The sequence below is a fragment of the Pogona vitticeps genome, chromosome 6 (genome assembly GCF_051106095.1).
Source record: "Pogona vitticeps strain Pit_001003342236 chromosome 6, PviZW2.1, whole genome shotgun sequence".
Taxonomy (NCBI): Eukaryota; Metazoa; Chordata; class Lepidosauria; order Squamata; family Agamidae; genus Pogona; species Pogona vitticeps.
Window position 1 is genome coordinate 55,490,908 of NC_135788.1, and position 10,923 is coordinate 55,501,830.

Here is a 10,923-nt window from a genome sequence, read left to right on the forward strand (position 1 = left end):
CAGTTCCTATATGACATCTCAAGCCATTAAACCATCCCCCACCCCACCCTACTTCACATGCTTACCAATTGCATACAAGAGCTCACATTAGATAAATATAGCAAAGTTTTCTGTGGTTAAGTGACCTGCAAGTGATAAATCAAGAATAAGTGCAAGCATATAGAAATGATCAGTAACAAGCACAACGGGTGCACAACACATCCCTATGATTTGATAGCATATCTGATCAACTATGTGAAATATACAATATACGGCACACACACATATAATTATGAATATTACATATTTGTGGCAATATAAAAATACATAAACACATATATCTTTTACTATTATGTATTTGTGGTGTTTGTGTAAGAAAGATAGAACAATACAGTATATGCGTTATTTGCTTTCTGAACAGCAGGTTTTGTTTCCTTTTTAGACCTCCATGGTGTGCGGAGTTAGGAAAAGAAATGCTAGAGAAAGTTTAAACCTCATCTACTCATGTATGATGGCCCTATATTTACTTAAAACTAAAAAAAGATTCATTGTAATTAACGATTGCTAACAAAATGTACACTCTATGCTTGATCCTACTCCTATGATTACTTAAACGTTTTTAGAATTAAAAAAGCAAGATTTTCCATTGCATGCCATATATTTAATGTAGCATGCAGTTTTGTTTCTAAATTCAAATAAGTTTAAGCCGTCTAGTCAAAATCCAATTTGAGACAATTTGTTGGGGTGCTTATGCATTGTTGTTATAGAATCAAAGACACACATTCTAGGCCCTCACTTTAGAACTTGCTCTCACGGATCAAAAAAAGCCAAATCGGCAGAAAACTCACCATACAGCAATGTTTTCCAGGTCCGGCACCCATTTTCGCGCCCTCGGAAAGCGAGGGCAGGGTGCGAAAACGCTGCGCGCGGCCATTTCGGCCGTAGCGAGACTGCGGATCAGCTGTTCGGCGGGTCCAAAATGGCCACTGGAACACCCGAAATGGCCGCGCGCAGCGTTTTCGCGCCCTCCCCTCACTTACCAAGGGCGCGAAAACGCTGCCCGTGGCCATTTCGGGTGTTCCGGTGGCCATTTTGGACCCGCCGAACAGCTGATCCGCAGGTCGCAAAGCGAAGGTCGGTAAGCGAACCGCTTACTGACCATCGCAAAGCGATTTTCGGCCATAGGGGCCATCGCTTTGCGATCGCATTTGCGATCGCTAAAACCCCCTCGCTATGCGGATTCGTCATTCTACGGTGCGCTCGCTAAGCGAGGCACCACTGTACCATGTTAAATATAATGAGTTGAATCCAGATTTAGATGCATGCCACTGGTAAGGCAACCCACACCAAAGGAACTCAAGATATCAAAAGAGAATGCTTGGACCATGACTCTATGGCTAGCAAAGCTTACTCCCAACTTTATTTTCAAAAGTCAAGATCCAGGATCCAGCAGTCACTCTACTTACTGCCTGGGATACCTGATCCTGACCACAATCACCAAAACAAGGCCCACTGGAGATTCTATGACCAGTGAGCTAGAGAGTGGGGAGGTGTCACCTGGGGGTTCCAAGCTGAAAAGAGTGTACAGGCCACTTTCTAGCCTACAGTGTATGTATTATTGGCAATCATGAATAGCAATGGATCTTTAAAGACAACAGCTCAGGTAAATAAATTCTTGCCTCACATGAAGGCAGCTGATTATGATGTTCCTGTCTCTGTGGAAGAAGGCAGGAGTTCAAACAAATGCTGGCAATACTTTTACCATTGGCCAAGCTTGCCAGGGGTCTGTGGCTTTCAGAAGTTGAATCTGGAGGGCCAGAGATTCCCTATTCCTGCTTTAGAAGAAACACTTAACAAGCTATCTGGTTTGAAGCAGAATGTTCAGCAAAATTTCACTGGCAGAGACATTGAAATCAGTTCACTGAAAAATAAAGAGACCTTGCTGAATCTGCCATTGCAAAACATACAGGCTAATGTCAATGTACAGCTGCAGAGGAGTCTGTAATATCTGGAACTGGGTAGCAAAGCTGGGATGGACATCAAACAAACAGGTAAACAAGAAAAGAAGCAGAAGACATATACAGCCCAACAGTGAGATGTTCAGAAAGCAAGTAAAGCAGGACTGGGGAATCTGGCACTCCAGATATTGATGCACTAATTTGTTGTATGCTTTCAAGTTACTTTTAACTTGTAGTAAATCTGATAAGGTTTTTGAGATATGAGAGATTTTTACATGTGGTTTAACAATTGTCACTCCCCAGTGAGTTTCCCCTAGCCGAGTCCTAGCTCCATCTACTATATCACACTGGCTCCCAGTGGCAAACTATAACTCCCATTTGTCAGAAAAGCTTCTTCCGAAGAAACTGCTTTTCCACGGAACAGAGAGGGTACGGAATGATCAGCTCCTTATCAGGCAAAACCGGGTCCTGTAATTTTACCCTAGGGCAGCTGAAACATTCTTTCTCCCAAGTCTGATCCGATTTAACAAAGAACAACACACTTACAGGAGTTCTAGGAGATCTAATCATCCTAGTACTCTTTAATATGTAGGACCCCAAATTGGTAGCGTGAGCGTGACCTGATTAAACACATCAATTTAAAGTAGTCAATTAACTATAGTAGCTTATGGTCTATCTAAGAAGCCAACTTCCAGACATTTAGCATTTCCAAACCCCAGCCATCACCAAAAGATATAATTCCTCTACAAAAACGAAAATAACAAACTAACTACATTTTCAATAAAACTAGAGATTCTATTAGGTAGAGTTTAATCTTACTGTCCATTCCAAAAATAAAGTTTCTGACTTTCATCCGTCCGTGCTGGAATTCTCTTTCTCTCTCATTTGGTTCTTCTTTCTTCTCTCGTCCCATAAATCTTAAATAAAGAATTATGTCCTTGCTCCTTCTGGGCTAAGATAGTTGCTTAGCGACGAGATAAAGGTCACCTTGGTCTGCACAAAGCTTTTGCAAACTGACCTTGGACATCTCTCTAACTTACACACAGTAATCAAATGGATTTCTAGACTAACTTTGTCACTATAAAGTAAATCTATTTAACTTTCATAAGCAAGTTCATCTCACCATTATCCTTCACTATTGGCAGGCCAGGAACTGAAGTCCAGTATTTGAAGCCCTGCAGGTTCCCAAAAGACATTCTGAAATGAAACTGTCACGATCCCCTCTGAAGCCCCTATACCCCTGGCCTTTCCAAGGATCTCGCTCTCTTTTCTTCTTCGCTACCACCAAATATTAATGCTTTAATATCACTTAAGTATTGAGACACGTGTGTTATCAAAACATAAGTCTTTTATTTAACTAGGGAAGTTGATAATAAATACTCATGGGGTAAATTACAGGCTGTAAATCACTATTATTTGGATCAAGTAGGATAGAGCTTTAAAACTCTTTTAACCCTTTACTTCAATCTACACTCTTGCTGTTCTCTAACTCACTCTTCTCTCACTTTTAAGCCACACACATTCTCTCTCTCTCTCTCTCTCTCTCTCAGACTCCACCCACCAGTCTTTTTATCCTGCTCCACTCCCCCCTGGCTCCACCTTCCGTGCTCTCATTGGCTCCTGCATCAAGGTTCCGCAGTGACGGACAAGTGGGGTCAGGGCTGTTCGCTACAGAAACCAAGGCCTTTTCAAGACTACCCACTCCCCACTCCTTGACCAGCTTGCCTCACAGATTCAAATAAAAGTCTACAGTGCCATACTGGGCTTCACATTAAACTGTTTTTGTGGGGTTTTTTTGGTTTTTTAAAAATATTTTCCAACAAAGAATTTAAAAAACATAGGTATGTGACACAATGTGCATTTAAACAGTAAGCATAAAGTGTAAGAATCTCTAACCATCAAACAATAAAAAAAGATAATCTAAATGCAAAAAATAAGTCTAAGGGTCAATCTAAAAGCAATCATGTATATTAGAATAATTCTTCTGATGAGATCCTATCCATGACATCTCACTTTTTATTCATTTTCTGTTCCTTTACTGTGGGACTTTTACTTTCCACCAACTGTAAAATAAATTCCAGTTTAAAGAAAGAGATTATTCTTCTTGTCCCTTTAGCCTCTTAGTTATTCTATCAATTTCTGCACTTTCTAATATTTTTAATAATCATATTATCATTAGGTGAATTTTCTTTCTAGACCTGTGCACATATTAACCTAGCTGCTGTCAAAACATGTAGTATTAAATAATAGCTTTGTATATCTACAGTATAGATAGTAGTATAGATGGTAGTAGTCCTAACAAAAATATTTCTGGTTTAAATTCTATTTCCTGTTTTGACATTTGCCTAATCCGTACGTGGATTTTAGCCCAATAATTTTTTGCTATATCACAACTCCACCATATATGATAATAACTTCCTTCATGATTTTTACATTTCCAACACTTGTTTGGCATATTTGGGAATATTTTTGCAAGTCTAGCTGATTATAAATGCCATCTATAAAACATTTTATATAAAATTTTCTTTGTAGGAAGTTGCTAATGTTAACTTATATTTTTGTCCAAATTTGTTGCCATTTTTCTAATTCCATATTATAGCCAAAGTTTTTAGACCATTTTAACACTGTATCTTTAACTTCTTCATCTAGTGTATCCCATTGCAGTAAAAAATTATACAATTTTTGAATTTGTTTTTCTTCTATAGTAAGTAATATTTCATCAAATGTTGTATATTCTTTATAAAAACCTTGTGCCTTTTTATCTTGATTATAAATTGATTGTATTTGCATTTGAGGACATCATGAAAAGATTAGTGCTTGGTTCTCTAATTGAATTTTTGTCTTCAGAAGTCCCTCAGAATTCAAAAGCTCATTATAAGTAGTTATTTTTTTGAAGTTTAGCAAATTTGGGTATGTGAACATTTCCATTGGTGAGACTCATCTAGCTATTTTCACATATATTTTAGATTTAACTTTTTCCCAAATCCTTAAAAGCGAATTTCTTATTTCACATAGTTATCTTCTTTCAATGAAGAACGTCTAGCTGTCAAGCAAATTCCCAAATACTTTACTTTCTTTGCTGTTTGAATGTTTGTATTTAAGATGAGCTGGCTTTTTTTGTTTTGGGGTTAAATTTTTAGTTAAGAATTTTGTCTTCTCTCTATTGATTTTCAATCCAGCTACCTTGCCAAATTCTTCAGTTTGTTGAAGTAAAATTGGGGCTGATTTTAATAGATCTTCTAAAATAAAAACCAGGTCATCTGAGAAAGCTTGAAGTTTATAAACTTTGTCTTTGTTCCTTGTTCCTTGTATTCCTTGATTCTGTCTAATTTCTGTTTAATATTTCCAATGAAAAGATGAACAGCAACGGGGAAAGTGAACATCCTTGCCTTGTTCCTTTAGCAATCTCAATATTTCCTGCTATTTCTCTATTAATGATTATTTTTGCTGATTGATTTGTATAAATTGCCCCTATCATATTCAAAAAGTTTTCTCCAAAGTCCATCATCTCAAGTTGTTTCTTCATATATTCCTAATTTAAGTTATCAAAAGCTTTTTGAGCGTCCAAAAATAGGAGAGCCATTTGTTTTTCCAGGTGAGCTTCATAATATTCTAAAATGTCTACTATAGTTCTTATATTATTCTTCAATTGCCTTTTTGGGAGAAAGACATTTTGGTCTATATGTATAAACTGCGTAAGATGTTTTTTAAGTCTTTCCACCATAATGGATTAAATATTTTATAATCTACATTAAGAAGAGAAATTGGCCTATTTGAGTCAAATCAGCTTCATCCTTAGGTATTAGTGTAATATTTGCCTCTGACCAAGATTTTGGAATCTTTGCTTCTTTAAGTGTTTGCAAACATTTTTCAAAGGCCCCGCTAATTCCTCTTGAAATGTTTTATAATATTTGGGATGGAGTCCACCTGGGCCTGGGGCGTGCTGTCTCTCTCTCTCTCTCTCTCTCTCTCTCTCTCTTTATACTTCCCATAATTTCCAGCGATGTTATTTCTGCATTTATTATCTTTTTAGCTTATTCAGGTAGTTTGGGAAGATTTGCTTCCTGTTTGTTGCTTGTATTTTATAGAGGTTGATGTAAAAGTCCACTATAATACTATGTATTTGACTTTTTGGAGTTTGTAAAGTATCCTTTATATCTTTTAATCTATTTATTTGTCTCTTTTCTCTCTGTTTCTTCAGTTTATATGCTAGCCATTTTGTTGGCTTATTTGCATTTTCAAAATTTTTTTGTTTTGTAGCTTTTATCTATTGTGCCATTTCTTCTGTATTCATAAGGTTCAACTTACGTTTCAGCAATGCCATTTCCTTTTTCACCACTTTGTTGTTAGGATTAGTTTGAAGTTCTAATTCCAGTCTTTTATGTTCTTCTTTCATGTTGTCATATCCTTGTTCTCTATTTTTATTTCTTTTGATTATATATGAAATTGCAAAGCCACAGAATACTGCCTTAGCTGCATCCCATATCACCTGTAATGAAGAATGCTGTATTTTGTTTTCTTTAAAGTAATGTTGCATTTCTTTTTAAGCTTTATCTATGAATTTTTGTTCTTTCAAAATTGCCGTGTTAAGGGTCCATCTTCCTTTTTGTTTTCTCCTTTCTTTCCAAATGATTTCAAGTGGATTGTGATCCACCCATGTGCTTGTTTGTATATTCAATTTGTCAATTCCTGACCTCAAATCCATCGTTGTCCATATCATGTTGATTCTAGACCAAGATCTATGTCGGTTTGAGTAAAATGTATATTGTAGTTTTTCTCCATTATGTCCACACCAGGTATCTTCCAAGCCCAACTCTTCTGCCATTTGGAAAAATATTTTAGGTAATATTCTTCTTTTGCTTTTCCCTTTGTGGTTCTTTTTATAATCCTTTGTTTGATCAACTATAGAATTAAAATCTCCAATTAGGCAAATATTTTGATAGTTTTTCTCCATCAAAAGATTATAAATTCTTTTATAGAAAATTTCTTGTGCTTCATTTGGAGCATATATAGCAACTAACAATGTTTTTCTATTGTTGACTTCTGTTTCTACCATTAGGATTCTTCCCTCTTGACCTGCATAGATGAATTTTGATTCTTTGGATGTTTTCACATAAACAGCAACTCCCCTTTTCTTTTGTTTTTGATCACATGAGTAGAAGAGGTTACCTAATTTAGGGCATTCTAATAGTTTACAATTTTTTTCTTTGATGTGGGTTCACTAAAGGACAATTACATCCACCTTTTCTTTTTGAAGCTTTAAGAAAGTTTTTTGTCTTTTATTTGGGGAATTCAATCCATTTATATTAATTGAAAATATTCCTGTTGTTGTCTCCATGTTTACTTATATGTTGGATTGACTGCTCTAGTTTTCCTCTTTTCAATAGCTTTGGAATCCAAATCAATTTGTATCTCTTGTTGCACTATCTGGTAGGTTGTTGAGCAGTCCTTGTGTTCCTACACTTTCATGGCTACAAATGCTCTCATCCGCCCCTCTTCTTCCATCTCTGTTGAACAACTTTGTTCTTCCCCTGTGGCGATATATTTTTCATAAAAATCTCTAGTTTTGTCAAAGCTTTCTAGCTTAAATCTTCTTGACTTCCAGTTCACCAAAATTCCTTCTAGTACCAGCCATCTAAAATTTATGTTCTTCTCATTTAATTTATTTGCCAGAAAAAAATATTATTTTCTAATATCTCTAATTTTCCATGGAATCTGTTTCAAAACTACCATCTCCTTATCTTGAATCTTTAATGTGTTGTCTCTTAGCTTCCTCAAAATATCTTCTTTAATTTTCCTGCTCATGAAAACTATATGTACATCCCTTGGGGTCTTATTCTTGCTTGCATAGCTTAATTCTATACACTTGGTCAATTTCTTGACTCATCTGGGATTTCTCCATGTCTAGGAAATCTGCCAAAGCTTCTTCCATTTGATCTAAAAGTTCAATGTCCTTATCTTCAGGAACATTATGAAATCTAAGAGTGTATGAGGCCCTGTCTATTTCCAATACCAATGTTGCATCTGTATAGGTCTTTGAAGCTTCTTGGAATTTTTTCCTCTGCTCTTTCAATTTTGCCAGTTCTTTTTGGCTTTCTATTAATCTTTCATCTACCTTCTCATTTTGTTGTTTATTTTCTTGAACTTTCTGATTTGTTTCTGCAATTTGGTTAACTAATATAACAATCTGCTCCATTTTATTTTCTAATTTAGCCTGATTTGTACCAATAGTTTCTTCTATACATTGCTGGTTTAGTTTTATATCAGAAAACATTTCCAAGATAGCTTGCATTTCTTTGCTCTGTTGTTCTTTTTGAATAATATCTCCTAAATGTTTCTATTGGGCAGGGCTTGTGTTTGTAGATAATGCTGCTAATGATACTCCTGAGGAAGAGGCAGATCCCATCTTTTTAGGACCTTTAGCTGTTGTGGTACTCATTTTCTTGAACCTCTTCTAGCTTTCCCCCTTCACCTAGCATAGCTCACAGTGTGTTATATATCAAAAGCAATAACAAATCACTTACAATTCAATAACAAATCAAGCTTAACGGCTTCAGAAAAACTAAGATGAAGTCAAAAAATGTAAACACTCTTAATTCATCAATAAGACTCTTTAAGGTGATGCCTCAAACAGATTTAAATTTTTCCTCTAGTCTGTTTCCTTCTTACAGAGGATCTCCCTTTTTTATTATTGTGTGGATTTTTTTGATGTATTTGATCTTCTACATATTAATTCCAATGATTCTAACTATTGGTTTCAAAAAATGAAATTAGAAGGGGGGAGAAGTAATAGCCTTGACCAATAGCCTCTAAAAAAGGAGTATTGTCCAACCCAGATGTACCTGGAGTTGTCTATATTGGAAATCCAGAACCTGGACTGGATCTTTGAATTGTTAGAGAAATATCCTGTAGGTAAATTGTTTATTTATACAGTTCCAGAGATCCCAACTGGATCTTAATATATTTAGAATTCCAAGGTTCAGTTGAATCTATAAAGCAGCAGTCCCCAAACTTTTTAGGACTGCGGACAGGCTGGGCTTCTGAGGAAGGCTGAGCACCCTCCGTGCTCTCTCTCTCTCTCAGGTGCTCGAGCTCTCCTGGGCGCATGTGCATGCATTCTTGGGCACAAGTGTGAAGCAGTGGAGGAATGCATGTGTGCATGCCAGTGCCGGCATGAGCACTCCCCCACCCCTTCACGCATGCGCAAGAGCACCTGCATGCCCTTGCGCGTGCCCACCCACCCCCTTCGTGCGGGTGCTCGGGTGGATCCATGAAGGGGTGGGGGAGTGCTCGCGCCGCACTGGCACGCACACCTATGTGTACTGCGGACACCCCGGTGTTTGGGTTCCCCCCTCTCTGCTCGGAGCCCCAAATGGAAGTGGTATCACTGCAATGAAACCGGAACCCCACATTAAACTGTTGAAGGAGAAGTTTCTAGGACTCTACCAGACTTATCCCAATTATTTGAAAACCTACCTGACAGTAAGAGGAAGAATTATGTAGGGATTAACTTTCCATGAAATTCATTACACAGCCTAACCGGTTGCCTCATTAAAGTCTTACAAAAAAAATATTAAATTTTATTTATATCCCGCCTATCTAATCAGTTAAGACTACTCTAGGCGGCTTACAGTAGCAAAAATGACAACAATATAATTAAAAGCAATTTTACATAAGGAAAACTTTCAGCAAGATGGGACAGACACTAGGGAGTGGAAGGAGAGGGGAGGGGGAGGGGGAGATCAGGAATTGACAGAGGGGAAGGCCTGCTGAAACATCAATGTTTTTAGTTGATTTTTGAAAATGTCCAGCAAGAGAGCCGCGTGAATATTAGGAGGGAGGTTATTCCAGAGGCAAGGAGCCACCGCCGAGAAGGCCCAATTTCTTGTCTTTTCTTTCCGGGCCTCCCTTGGCGTTAGGCTCCACAGCCTCACCTCCTGGCTCGTGCGGGTGACACGGGTAGATCTTGGTGGGAGTAGGTGTTCCGCTAAGTATCGAGGCCCTAAACCATTTAAGGCTTTATATGTAAGCATTAACACTTTGAAGTCGATGCGGAAGCGGATGGGCAGCCAATGCAATGCAGCCAGAGTGGGTGAAATGTGTTGGTATTTTTTCACACCACTAAGAAGTCTGGCCAAAGATGCAACATATTGTGGCATTATCCTGCTACTATAGAATTTTAACTAAAATAATACGTAAGCGTAAAGAAGCTCAGGGGTGATGAATTGTATCCAGAATAGAAACAATAATTTACACTACATAGGGTTTAACCTAACTAGAGGCATAGGATCTGTTGCATAGTTTTGAATTCTTGGTTAAATTCTTCTAGCTTTGCAGCAAAAAAGTAGGTATTTACAGAAGAGAATAACTTCAAGTTCCCCAGATTAGTCCAGCCCTTTTTATTTGTCAACTGACATTTCTAGACTCACTCTGAAATGCTAATAGTAGAAAGAAAATGTTTATTTACTTACAACTTGAACAGATCTACAGCAAAACTAACAAACATGACTGACTGTTTTCAGCAACAGGTCTCAACAAACTCACTATTTTTTTCAAACAGACCAAGAGGGGAGAAGGGGGGAGAGAGAGAGAGAGAGAGAGAGAACAGGGGCAGGGAAGGAGTGACTGGCTAGTGCTGGACAGATTGACAGCCACTTCAGGATAGAAAGGTCCCTCCCAGCCACACCTACCATAGGCAGCATGTGAGGTAGCAAAAAAAAATCCAATGTGATCAGGGCCCCATCTCTCTTCTCATCCTGTTGAAATCCCAGCCTCATATTCTGCATAGGGAGGGATGGGGGAAGCAGCAGGATGTAGTGGCAGGTTCTCATCCCTGGCTCTGCCCACATATGTGTACTGGGCATTCCATTTCACAACAATGTCATAATGCACATGAGCTGCCACTGGCATTACCAATGACAATCAAGATCCAACCTGTAGTGATATACACACTGGAAAATATTGAATTTGTTTTGTTCTGGGTTTT

The 10,923-nt window shown here is 37.8% G+C and overlaps 2 protein-coding genes across 7 annotated transcripts in view; one reads left to right on the forward strand and one right to left on the reverse strand.

Annotated features, from left to right (window-relative positions):
- The window catches only part of SLC25A38 (solute carrier family 25 member 38), a 213,851-nt gene that overhangs the window by 106,215 nt on the left and 96,713 nt on the right, over nucleotides 1-10,923 (reverse strand). The window lies entirely within an intron of this gene.
- The window catches only part of LOC110090770 (transmembrane channel-like protein 2), a 164,207-nt gene that overhangs the window by 102,206 nt on the left and 51,078 nt on the right, over nucleotides 1-10,923 (forward strand). The window lies entirely within an intron of this gene.